Below are 14,296 nucleotides of genomic sequence, written 5' to 3' on the forward strand. Positions count from 1 at the left end.
ATTGAAGAGAGATGCTTCATAAGTTTACTACTTTGAAATAATGGAGTCTGCGGCAACTACAAAGAAACCTCATGTGATATGTGTTCCATTGCCTGCACAAGGTCACATAAACCCAATGCTCAAACTAGCAAAGCTCCTGCATTTCAAAGGCTTCTACATCACTTTTGTCCACACAAAATTCAACTTCCAACGCCTACTGAAGTCTAGAGGATTTGATTCTCTAAAGGGTTTGGATGATTTTTGCTTCGAAACCATCCTGGATGGGTTGCCACCTACGAACAAGCGAGGCATAATAAACATTAATGCACTATGTATGTCCATGCCAAGGAACTGTGTTAACCCGTTGTGCGATCTTATAATTAAGATCAATCGTTCATCAGATGTGCCTTCTGTTACTAGTATAATATCCGACGAAGTCATTAACTTCACGCTACAGGTAGCGGAGGAGCTAGGCATTCCAGAGCTAGTCTTCTTTATTCCTTGTGCCTGTGGTTTCTTGGGTTATCTTCACTGTGGAGAGCTCGTTGAAAGAGGTTACATACCATTATCACCTAGGTGGGCTAATTTAGTCAAGGAGTCATGCTACATTGCCTACGTTAGACACTGGGTTCAACACTGAGCTGACCTGGTGGTGCACAGATAACCATAGATTTATTTCCTAGAGATACAAGTTAGAAAATCAACGGATCTCTACGCATTACCAGGTCAGGTAAATGTTGAACCCAGTGTCCAACGCAAGTAGTCAAGCATTTTCTTTAGTCAAGTTCTTATCAAATGGCATTGACCAAACACAATATCTCATGAGTTTGAATCTCAAGAGGGAGGTGATCGGGGTGAAAGCTCTAATTGGGGACCATAAAAAGTAAAAAGAAGGGTACTAAGGCTGAAAGCTGCTTGTGTTACAATCCCAAAAGATATGAGCTTAATTTTACGCATTATTATTACTAGAGAACCGGATGCAATATATTATGATACATGAGATACATTGTATTGTATCAACGTATCTCATCTAAAAAGAAAGGGGGAATGTTGGAGAATAATATATGTAGCAATATCATTTAAGATGTTCTACATTAGGAAGTTCTAACAAATTAGAATATTTATGTTAGACTAGTTTCCTTATCTTGGTTGATATAATCCCTATAAATATCCTATCAGAATTCATGTAATATACATATAAGAATACTTAATAAATTTAGTTTTCACATGGTATTAGAGCTCAAGCTCCATTGAGTACACTGATCCTAGAGAGTCGTTCTTTGGCGATGGCTTTACCGTCATCGTCGGACTGTTACTTGAGGGCTATTCTTTTTATCAATCCTTACTCCGAATATCTCTGGGATGGAAAGCAACAATCACCACATTAAGTCTAATTCCGTACGTCACCTCCCCGACCGGAGAAAGAAATCCTTTATTCCATAGGCCCAAGATTCACCATCACAAAATGAACAACTTATCTTCTCAAGAATGAATTTTCACACTGAGGCTCAATATCTATCGACGGATGAGCAAAGACAAGACCCTTACCCCTATCACTTAAGGGGTCCCCGGATTGGGAGGATAGACAATCTAACGACAGGAAGCAAATGTGGTGATGTCATCGGACCTAAATCTTTTTCCCCTTTACCATTGTTCAATTTTTCTTCAATAAAAATCACACTTCCTTTTATTTCTTTACGAATCTACTATATCAAAACATTTATCTCTTACAATCTCATTTTTTTTTCTTATCTAAAATCTCTCTAACAAGAGTTATTTTATTTAAATCGCATAATCCTTCTTTGTATGCTCTTGAGGGAGATTATGACAGATCTGGTCTTGTAAGCCATTGACTTTGATAGACTCAAAAAAAAAAAAAAAGAGCAGGATGTGATGATGATGGACTTTACAGACAGGATATCAATTGATGAGATCGAGAGGATTCATTCAAAGAAACCAATTGTATACTCTTTCTTCAAAAGACCATGGAATTGTGGGAGGATGTAAAAGATGCATCATATTATGATGCATAAGATACATTGTATTATTGTCAATGTATCATAATAAAAGGAAGGTTGAGGTGGTGATTGAGAATAAAATATTTAGTAATATCTATTAAGATATTTTGAATTAGGAATTATGGATAATTAGTATATCTATATTAGGTTAGTTTCTAATATCTTAGTTGATGTAATCTCTATAAATACCCTAATAGGGTTCATGTTACATTGAGCACATCAACCCTACTGCGTCGTTCTTTGGCGATAGCGCCACCACCATCGTCGACCCTAAATCCATTTATTTATTTATTATTATTATATTTTTTTCTTCAATAAAATCACATCTCCTTCTATTTCTCTACAAATCTCCCATGTCTATATATTCATCTCTTATGATTTTAATTTTTTTCCTTATAAAAAAAAAAAATCTCCAACAAGAGTTCTTTTATTTAAATCGCACAATCATAATTTTTTTTGTTTTTGAGAGAGATCATGATAGACTTAGTCTCGTAAGCCACCAGCTCTGACATACTAAAAATAAAAAAAAATCAGGATGCGACAGTAATAGACTTCACAAACAGACAGTGACCACCAAGAAGTACAATTCGAGTTTTGACGATAACATGATATTTAATGAGATCAAGAGAAATTATTCTGAGAAACCAATTGCATATTCCTTCGTCGAAGGACCATGCAATTGTAGGAGGATATTAGAGAGCTAAATGCAATGTATTATAATACATGAGATACATTATATCATATCAATGTATCTCATCTCAAAAGAAAGGGAATGTTGAAGATTAATATATGTAGCAATATCAATTGAGATATTTTACATTAGAAAGTTCTAATAAATTAAAATATTTATGTTAAGCTAGTTTCCTTATCTTGATTGATGTAATTCCTATAAATATCCTATCTGGATTCATGTAATATTCATCCAAAAATACTCAATAAATTGAGTTTTCACTATTATCACCTAGACGTTTATAGTGTCTTGGTTAGGTTTTTTATAAAAAAAAATTCCCAAGATCTCAAATATGAAGGTATTGTTTTAACATAAAGTAGATAGTAACTACAGAAGAAAGTAGCATTTTAGATAGTCGAAAGTAATTTTCTTTTATTTTTAAAAAGTTAAGATATTTACTATTTAAAAGCAGTTTAAGTTAATCGTAACCAACATTTTAAGTTTTCGACTTTCAAAAGTTAAAAAAGTTACATTTTTAAGCAATCCAAACGGGTTCTAAGTGTGTTAAAAATAACAATGCTTACTTATTAACATATTTCCATGTTATATACGGATGAAAGTTGCTTAGTTAATGGATGTCTTGACACCCCTATTGATTGGATTCCTGCTATGAGGGGAGTTCGACAACTACTTAACATCTGGGCTTGAAATGTTTGGGCATTTAATAATGTTCAAGCTGGTTTTAGCTACATATAACATGAGGGTGACCAGACTACAACATTTGGATATGTAACCATGGTTTTAAAACTTGTCCAAGACGACTCGACCTTCGAGGCATCTGAGAGAGATGTACTCTCTGATAGACTGACATTCCCATCATATTAAAGTGCCAATTCTATTAACTCATTTGAGACACAAGACATCTTAGCTGAAATTTTGAAAATGGACTATTTATTTATGAGTCGTGATAATCTGACTACCCACGTGGCAAACTCAATTGACCACCTAACATCACAAGTTCGAAATAATAGATCTGCGCTCCTTGGGATACACGGTTCCCTCGAGATACACTTTTAATGGGGAAGTGTAGCCGTGACAGTCTGACGTTCCCATCATATTAAAGTGCCAATCCTATTAACTCATTTGAGAAATGAGACATGTCAGCTGAAATTTTGAAAATGGACTTTTTATTTAATTTTTATGAGTCATGATAATTTGACTACCCCACGTGGCAAACTCAATCGACTACCTGACATCACAAGTTTAGAAACCATAGATTTACGCTCCTTAGGATATACGATTCCCTCGAGATACACTTTTAATGGGGAAGTGTAGCCGTGCATCCCGAGGAGCACAGATCAACGGCTCCTGAACTTTTAACGTCAGGGTAGTCGATTGAGTTTGCCACGTGGGGTAGTGAGATTGTCACGATTCTTTTTTTTATACATAAAATTGATTTTTAAGAAGAGTGCTAATTTTTGAACTCAACCTAACAAGGTGACTCAAAAACTCACTGACGTGGCATAGGCAAAGAACCGTAGGTTCTGTCCCTCGAGATACCTGACTGACCTACAATCTGCAGTTGTGTATCCCGAGCGAAAGAATCTACGGTTTTTTGCACATGACACATCGATGAGTTTTTGAGTCACGTTGTCAAGTTGGGTTCCAAAATCATTAGTCTTTTAAGAATTAAAATTGTTGTTATGTTAAGTTCTTCAGAAACCTACTACCTTACTTGAGTACCTCTGATGCCTTGTTGTGTCATAAGGAGATACTCTAATGCTCAAGTCACTGAATAATTTGGCAAAATAATTGTTTGAGTGGAAAAAATTGCATACCTTTTTTTTTTTTTTGATTGATAAGTTAGGGTTAAAGGGACCCCACCCTGAAAACACTACTGTCGAGTGTAAATACAAGTTAAATCTTCCTCAATAATTCTTAAAAGTTCTTGAGGAACATTACACATTTCTTAATCAATGAAAAAACCATTTGAAACAATCCACTGCCCGATTTGTTTCTCTCCAGACAAATTGAAAAAAACAATCCGCAAAAAAAAATCTCTATTTTGCAATTTCCAGAAACTTTTCATCATATTTCCATCATGGAATGATTTTTTTTTTTTATGCATTTGATTGAATATAATGAATCTGAAGAAATTAGAAGTCAGTTCAATCCCCTTGATCTAGCAAACCTTATCGCCTCTAGTATTGCTTGAAGTTCAATTTAAATAATATCATCCGCTGCAATATTACTCCAGCCTGCAAAAAGCATTGACCCAACGCTATTTCTTCGAAAAAATCCAAATCCTGACCCCTGCAAAGATCGAGATCCATTTGTGTTTATCTTCACAACATTCTCCTCTGGTTTTGACCAACATATCTGTTTTGTAACTGATTTAACAATGGAATAACAACAACTCCAATTGTTTAAAATCTGCATATAAGTATGCATGAATCTATCCTCAATTGATAAACCATCAAACTAAATTTTTATCGCCTCGCCAACTTGTGTCAATACAGCTTTTTTTTATTTCTTAATGTCTTCAAAAATTCTTTGATTTCTTTCCTTCCAACAAAAGTAAACCACGGCACAAAAGGATGCATCAAGCATTTGCATAATTTGTTTACACTGAATTCGCACACTCTTGATCACCTGTACTTCATCCTCTATTGATCCCATTCTTGCTCTTAAAATTTCAAACTTCTTCAAACATTGAGTCCAAATCCATCGAGTATATAGACAACGAAAGAACAAGTGGTCATTTGTCTCTTGATGGTTATAACACAAGGCACATCGAGACACCCATTTGAAACCCCTCTTATTCAGATTTTCCACTATAGATAGCTTCTTCTGAACCGCTAACCACACAATAAAGGAAAATCTTGGAATATAATTATTCCAAATAATTTTCTTCCAGCCCACTGACTCTTGCCTTTCACATAGCGCTTCGTGAGTCGATTTCAAAGTAAATTGGCCGTTTGATGTTAGGTTCCAAACTATTCTATCCCTCATCAACATTTTAGGAATTGCATACCTTTTAGTGTCATACTTAAGGCCTTTTACGGATTCTCCTTGGGCTTCTAGTTTGCACATTGCATAGTTGGCCCAGGGGGTGGAGCCAGGATTTTGCCCACGCGGGGGAAATTGAGAAGGGGGAAATTTTTTATTAGAGCAATAGAATGGATTTTTTTATCCACCATTGTTATGTGTCGTAATAGCTCATATATTTTATTAACTTTGAAAAATCTTGTGGGCATCCCCTAGTTGTCATTTTCCTTATTAACCCTACTTTCCTTATTTGTGATATTTGCTCTCATCCCTTTTACATGGATGTTGTAACCATTTTGGCAGGTTCCCTTTTGTTAGAGATCTTTCGAGATTCCTTGACATCTTCCCATGACTTTCTAATGGTGCAAGTGTGTCTTCAGATTTATCAACATTCTCGTTATGATTCTTCCCTTGCTCTCGTGTTGTTTCCTTCCATGTACCATTTAAGAATTTCCATGTACCATTGAGTTAGTATTTGTCCCACCCTTGATGGGACTTTTACATCCTATCCTTTCATTATCGTTAAAATGTGATTTTGTGGTTGAATTTTTTCTCCAATTTGTAATAATAAAACAAAATTGTTTAAATAAAATTGACATTTAAGAATTTAAAATGTGATTTTGTAATTGAACATCTATTACTCTAATTTATAATGGAAAATAGTGTTATTTGCAAATAAAATTAGTGAAAAGACGTAGTCATCGCCTATGCACATCCACAATATTGTCTAATCACGTAAATTATGTGTTCTGTTTTCCTTATAATTGATCTGCATTTTTTTATTGTTATCAGTTGGTTCTCGCAACCAAATTTTCAATAGTGGATTTGCTCGAACACCCATCAATGTGGTTTGAGTTGATAATTTCAGATTTAAATTTGAATCTTTTGTATAGATAATAGAATTAATGGGCCTCAACTTCTAGAGCCTTGACTTAAGGTTCTTAAAGAATATTATTTGAAACGCAATAATCTTTTGGTCTGTACCTCGGGATTTCACATAATATTTTCAAAATATTAAAAGTTATCATCTTTCTTGGGGACTGACTGAATTGTTTGATAAAGTCATGGTGGTAGGTTTGATCTCTTGGTATGCAATGGATGGTCAACAATGATGTCCAAGAAAAAGCTTCGCAGAATCCATTGATGGCAACAATGTGTTTATATTGGAAATGAGAACAAGGTGTCTTCCCTGTTGCAGATGTGTGGTGCTTGAAACGCGCCTATCAATGGGTCCTACAAAAAGAAATAGATGATAATTTGATCAAATTGGTTCTAATTACCATTTTGACTTCTATGATCTTCTTTCTGCGATTGTTTTAAGAAGTGTGTTTTACCAAGCAGTCTAATATGATAAGAGTGCTGATTTTCTAACTCAACTATGACAGAATAACTCACAAACTCACTGACATGGCACGTGTAATAACAATAGATTTTTTCCTTTGCCATACACTACTGTACATGTCCATGGGAAAGTGCAGTTGTGTATCCCGAAGGAAAGAATCCACAGTTTTTGCACGTGCCATGTCATTGAGTTTTTGAGTTATTTTGTCAGAGTTGAGTTAGAAAATCATTACACAAAGAGTAAATGATGATTCCTAATTGAGGTCAGGGCGGAGCCAGGGTTTTGCCCACGTGGGGTCAACTTAAGGGTGGGAAAATATTTGGGGGTTAATAAGAGTAAAATTTTTGTTTATAAGGGTAATAGTAGCAGATTTTATTATCTTGGGGGGTGCCCCCGATTGTAAATCTGACCTAGCTTTGTATTGGCATAAAGAATTGTACACCACAATGTGAAAAGAAAAAACTTATATTTGACGGTCCAAGGCTGTCGAATTTCATAAAATTTGACGGACCAAGGCCTCAAAATTTTCATTGTGAAATTTATTTTTTTCGACGGATCGAAACCATTAAATTAATGGAAAATGGGAGAAATTTGATGGTTTTAAGCTGTCGAATTGGGGATCATCAAAAATTTCAACGACCATAGGCCATCAAAATTCATATATAAAATTTGTGGGCTTTGGCCCATCAAATTTTCTTGTCAAAATTTTTAGTTTTTACATAGTGCACAAAGTAACGATTTAACATGCAATAGTAACTTTTTTCCTGTAGACAATTTTGTTTTTTAAGTATAAATGAACCAGACTAGCCTGACTAACATAGTAGGATTTCAGTTCTTACTAGGGGTTGTTGGGCTCGCATGGATTATCACATTGGCAATCCAACACTATAGTCTTCTAGATTTCATCAAAAAATTTCTATTAAAAAAAAATCTTTTTTGAATTTGATCCAAGCTATTGAAAATGAAAGATACTGAACCTCCTATTTTAAAATTAAAATTCAACCATGATAGTTAACCCTTTTTTGAAATTTATTTTTTCTAAGTTCTTAGAATTTTGTTCTTCAAAATCTTGTGAAATCATATCATGTTTTTGGATGTTACAATATGATGCCGTTAGAAAAACTTTTTTACTATGTTAGTAGGGAAAGTGTTTTTTCATTAGAAATTCATTGACAATTCATTTTAGGATTTTCTATGAAGAATCTTCAATTTTTCTTAGAAAAGAGAGTATAACCTTGGTTTTCATGAATATAGTAAAAGAATCTCATCATCACCTTGATTAGCAATTTTATTGATTTTTTTACTTTTGACCTTCATATTACATTGTCTTATTATCATTGGTTGTCGGTACTATTTTGTTACCGATGCCCTCTCTGAGACACACCCCCATACGCCCCTGGTATAGCATGGGCTAGAGTCATATCTTTTTTTTCCTTGGGATACACAATTTTAGATCCCCATAAATATATGCAATTATGTGTCTCGAGGAAAAGAATTTATGTTCTAGCACATGCCATGTTAAAGGCTGTGTGCGCGCACACACATCAAAGGGTGGTTGTGAAAAAACCATTATTCATTTTTTCATACACCAAGATATATTGCTTAACCATCCACGAATAATGGGAAGATTTGGTTGAGATGTTAGATTTTAAATTATTTTGCACAGATATTAATATTAAAGTTCCTAAGGCACATGCCTCCATGAATGCCTTGGCGATTATTTTTGAGAAGGCAACAATCCTATGGTCCAGTGACTTGTCTGTACTAGCTCTCGGGCCAGATGCATGTTTTCAATCAATTAAAAGTTATCTTCTTTTAATATTTCCATAAATAAAGATCAAACAACGACAATAATGAGTTAATAATGGAAACCGACCATACAAAATATAAAGAAAGAACAGTGTGACTTCCCTGTCGCCTACACGTGGTGCTTGAATCCACTAGTCAGTCAATAGATCGATCCCAACAAAAAAAAGATTTGTATCTGTCTCACTTACTAATTTATTATGTTTGCATCTTCAATGATGAACAAATTTTATTTAGGCATCATATTTTATTTAGATATATAATATGTTATTTTTCACTAAAATATCAATTTAGGATCAAAATTAATATTGTTTTTAGTAGATCTTAAATTCTAATGAAAAGGCCTAAAATACCCTTGACGTTAACATACCCTCAAAATGACTCAAAAACTCTCCAAATATCCATAATAAGCTTGGGAAAACTCAAATTTAATTTTGTAAAAATAATCAAAATACCCTTAAATGACATAGGAAACGGATCATTTGTAGCACCCTATGGCATAAATCCAACAGATGAGAGAGAGTTTTCTTAGGAAAAAAAAAAAATAATAACATCTCAGCCTCTTGTAATCATGACTTACATCTGATTTTAATAATAAATAAAAAATTCAATAAACAGGTTTTTCCTCCAGATTCATATCTTTGAAAATGAATGGCAACTGAACCCCTAATATTTTAAGTGTGAGATCTAATTTGTATGTTTGTTGTGGCACTCTTTCAACCTTTCGATATGTGCTACATGAATTGTGTGCTACAAAGGATCTACTTCCGAATGACGTATCCCTACTTTGGTTAAAAAATATTTCAAAATTTTTATAGGACCTTAAACTTGAGAAAATGCATGCTTAAAATACCTTTTTAGACATTTTCTTAGATTTCAAGATATTTTATAGCGGATCCCAAGACAAGGACCTAGTTTTTCAGACAAACTTCTAATAGGAAAGTTTGGCCACTCGATCAGCTACCCTAACTACTCGTTCATGATTGAGTCTATTTATGATCAATTATGATGCCTCATCATGCATATTGTACCTTTCGAGCATATTTTTTTGACTACCATTATGGACTCATTTTGATAATTCAATTACAAGAATCATAATGCAGGTTTATTTACAAAATAGAGTAATCCCTAACAAATTGGATAATGACGATTGTATCTTTCATATCTAATCCTTAATTTTAAGAATATGATTAATCTTTAAATATGATTTTTGCACCTTATTTCATTGCTTTTAATATACTACTTGTAGACACTCCAATTTGATCAATCATGATTGAGAATTTGTTTGAATCCAGTATCGAGAGAATTTCGATTAATCAACTAAACCCAAATCAAATCAATCAAGAAAATTAGATTTAATAAACTTTATTGCAAGAACTATTTTAAAAAATTAGATCTTGATAAAAAAAAATTTAAATCTAAATTGAGGTTTGTTATGAAATCGTTTATTTTCTTAACTCTTGAATTGGATTTTAATTTGTTTCAAAATCCTATTGGTTCTATAGGAGAATTTCAATAATATTGATAAAGGAATATAGAAATATCCCTGTAAAATTGGTGATTTTAGGTTTACTTTTTTGCAAAATGTAAGATTAGGTTTACCTTTTACTATAAGTCAATGTTGCATTTTCTTGACATTTTAACAATGGAATTTTTTTCCTTTTCAAATATTTAAATTATTAAATTAAAATTTCACTATTAAATCATTAAGAAAAAGTAACATGTGGTCAAGGGGGTAAACTTAATCTTGCATTTTTCAAGAGGGTAACCTAATATTACCAATTTCACATGGCTTTATTTCTAAAATACCCTATTTTTGATTACATGTATCGAATTATTTAATATATTCTACTTGCTTAGTCAAAAAATTGATAAATATATTTTAGATGAGTTCATCAAATGAATCAATCCGGCAAAAATAATAGACCTTTTGGAAGAAAAATTAATAAAGTCAACTTGTTGTAAATGAATAAAAAACATTTAAGGATAAATAAATATAAGGTCTTGTACTCTTGTTAGCGTGTGTCGTAGGGTAGGGCACACGTTAAAGTGCAATAAATACAATTTGAAAAATCAATTTTGTATAAAAAATGTCCATAAATTTTTATTTTATTTTATTAAAATACCCTTAGATTTCATAATATTTTGGTAAGGGATTCGAGATGAAGAGGGTACATGCATGCATAACCTGATCACCAATCATCGGGTACACAGAAAAAGATGTGTGATTTAGTGCCCTAACCACATCAGCTACGTACTAAAACAGCTTGCATTCATCGTTAAGGACATTTTTTTCTTGTGTATCCCGGTGAAAATAATTATGATTCTACGCCCTTAACAAGTCAGCCACGTGCATTAATCGCAATGAATAGTGATACTGCCTTGATATTCGGCTGACGTGGCAAGGGCACAGAACCGTATATCTTCTTCCTGTGCCGGCCTTAAAGGGTTAATAGAAAAGAGAGTGACACGTGCCATTTAACAAAGAACATATGTCATATGACATCATTGCTGACGTTTTTCCCAATTAATGGACTGTCGGCTCCGTTGCATTTTGTGACGTTTAGTGGGGGGTCCATCGTTGACACTTTCTTTTTTGTTATAACTAATTTAATTTGGAAAAATTACTTAAAAGACTCTGATGGGAGAGTTCTTTCTAATTAGTCCTAAAGTTTGAGAGCATCTCTTAATAATATATTTAATAGAAATTTTCTTTCAATCAATCCCTGTACTCTATTTCCCTCATTTCTTACAATTGAATGCCTTAAACATTCCAACTCATCATACTATTAATTTTTTTTTTTGGATTTTTAACATTTAAATCGAGTTTTAGAGATTCCATTCCGTCGAAAAAGATTTAAAATGAAAAAAAAATAAAGTCATTTTCAAGAATTTTTTCCAATATTTTGAAGATGTAGGTAAAAAATTAATGTTTTTCCATTATTTTTCTTCGTTTTTGGACGAAGATAAATAAAAAATGGTTCTTTTGGTTTGAAATCATTTAAACAAGTTGTTATCTCAAGTTTTTAGTCGATCTTTTCACATATTTTAAAAGAAAAAACTTGAAAATTGTAAATGAGTAAGTTTTATCAATGTCGATTTCACCACTTTTTACTATCAAGTTCAACAATAAATAAAAAGTGGAGACTTTAGGAGTGTCAATGGGGCGGGTTTGGGGCAATTCCATATATACTTAGAATTGGACCCAAACTTAAATATTAGTTTTGATTTCGATTGATTTCGATTCCTAGTATGAGACCTTTGGAATCAGAACTGCCCCAACAAATAGCCAATACCCATTGGGTACCCATTAAGATAAAGACAAATTAATTTGATTTAATTAATAAGGTTCATTTTACTCAAATGGAATACCACATTACCAATCTAACACCACAACAGTTTAAATTTTATCAAAAAACTTGGATCCAAAAAATAAATTTTTTTTTACTTGATCCAAGGTTTTGAGAATGGAAGGCTACAGAACTTCTATCTATTTTCTTAAAAATTTCAATAGTGAAAAATAAGTATCTTTGGATTTTGTCATCTACAATCCTAAATCATCAGATCATATTTTTTTTATGTCACAAGGTGAGCCCAATGACTATTAGTAAGGGTCCAATCCTTACTAATTTAGTAAGGCTAGTCTAATTCTTGCATTTGTTTGTACTCTCTGAACTTTGAATGTCATGTTTTAATTTTTTTAAAGGATTAAAGATAAGAAAAATCTAGCCTGTGAGAGTAATTCCGTTCTTTGTGTAAGTTGAAAATTGAGAAGGAGAGAAGAAAATATGGATAAACGTTTAGAAAATAGAAAATGTTGAAACTTGAAAATTAAGTCAATTGTTTGAGAAGATGTTGAATATTGAAATATCTTTCCGTAATTAGTAATTACTATTAATTAATTATAATACTAAATAATGAATGTAAACATCCTCTTATATAATTATAAAAAATTACCCTCTTTACTCGTTTACCAGACAAGTACTCGATAGAGGCTTGATTCTTAATGGGTCCTTAAAATGACTACTCGTGACTGACACGAAAATTAATCGGGTCTCTCATAATGGATCCAAAATCGATTAATTGGTTTCGGGTAATTGGGTACCCATTGACACCCCTAGGTGAATGCAACAATAAAAAGTGGTTGAGTTTGCCAATGATGAGGAACCATTAAGAAATAAAAAGTTTACTAAATAAATTTATGTAACTATCACCAAAAACTTATGGACTATTTAGAAAGAAATTCCTTCTTCAGGGTCTTTTAAGTAATTTTTTCTTTTATTTTTTATTTTACTCTTAACGTATAATATCTTCACTTTCAAATAAAATTTTATTTTGAAAAAAAAATTAAAAAGAAATAAAGGGAGCCATCATTGGTGCCTTTGCAAGGGACATTAAATGTGTTCTTTTATACTAGTTTTAGTTGTTGAATAGTTGGTCAAGGATTTTCAACTGTGAATCAATTTTCCATGAAATTATTGGTGTTAGTGTGAGTCACCTATTCATGAAATTATTAACAATATGAAAAATGACTTTTCATGAAATTTGAACTTTATTGAAAAATGAATGAAAATAGGTTGGGTTAGAAAATAAAGTTCCATTGTTTGATCTCATTTACACAAAATTATGGTGGGAAAAAATTTAAGAAGAAGAGAGAGGATTGAGGAGGAGGAGAAAGAGGAAGAAGTGAAATAGAAAGAATTTGAGTTTAATCCACAAGAATTGTATCAAAAGTGAACAAGACACACATGAGGTGAAAGAGATTTGACCTAAACGATTTAAAGAATTGCGTTTTTCCACATTTTTCTATGGAGCAAAACTAATGGATTAGAAACAAAAATTAAATTTGCTAAGGTATTGGGGATCCAGCTAGTGATTTCTTACAACTTGTGATCATCATCTTATTTCTATAAGATTCAAGTAAATATTTGATCCTACCTGAAGATTTAGAAATTAACAATCAAATCAATTTCTCAAAAGTGTAATATTTCAATTAAAACTCCTAATTTTAATGTCGGAGGGGAATTTGTGCATTTAATATAATCAAAATTCACATAAGATAACAAAAATTTATGGACATGAAATGTAATTTAAAATAAAAATCATTCACTTACAAAAAATAAAAATAGCAATAGAATCTAATTTATAATCAAAAGATTGATATAAGAAATAACAAAATTGTTATCTTTGTCCTGTCTAATCAAGTACCTGGTTTTTACAGATTTGATTTTTACCTCTACTCTTAAGGGTACCTTGTTGACATTTTTCGACTATCTGAGTTTCTCTTTATTGAGATGCCGACCATATGAGTTAACTTCCCTCATACTCTCCTCAATCATTTGGGAAATCACACACATTATATATATATATATATATATATATATATATATGAGTGCATATATTATATTTGAGTGGGATAATACGACTTTCCCA

At 32.4% G+C, this 14,296-nt stretch overlaps 1 pseudogene; it reads left to right on the plus strand.

Moving 5' to 3' along the window:
* Positions 1 to 40: 40 nt before the first annotated feature.
* Positions 41 to 619, plus strand: LOC147406825 (UDP-glycosyltransferase 85A8 pseudogene; annotated as a pseudogene).
* Positions 620 to 14,296: the final 13,677 nt, after the last annotated feature.

Source organism: Akebia trifoliata, chromosome 3 (assembly GCF_017979445.1).
Source record: "Akebia trifoliata isolate Shusen 1 chromosome 3, ASM1797944v1, whole genome shotgun sequence".
In the NCBI taxonomy this organism is placed as follows: domain Eukaryota; kingdom Viridiplantae; phylum Streptophyta; class Magnoliopsida; order Ranunculales; family Lardizabalaceae; genus Akebia; species Akebia trifoliata.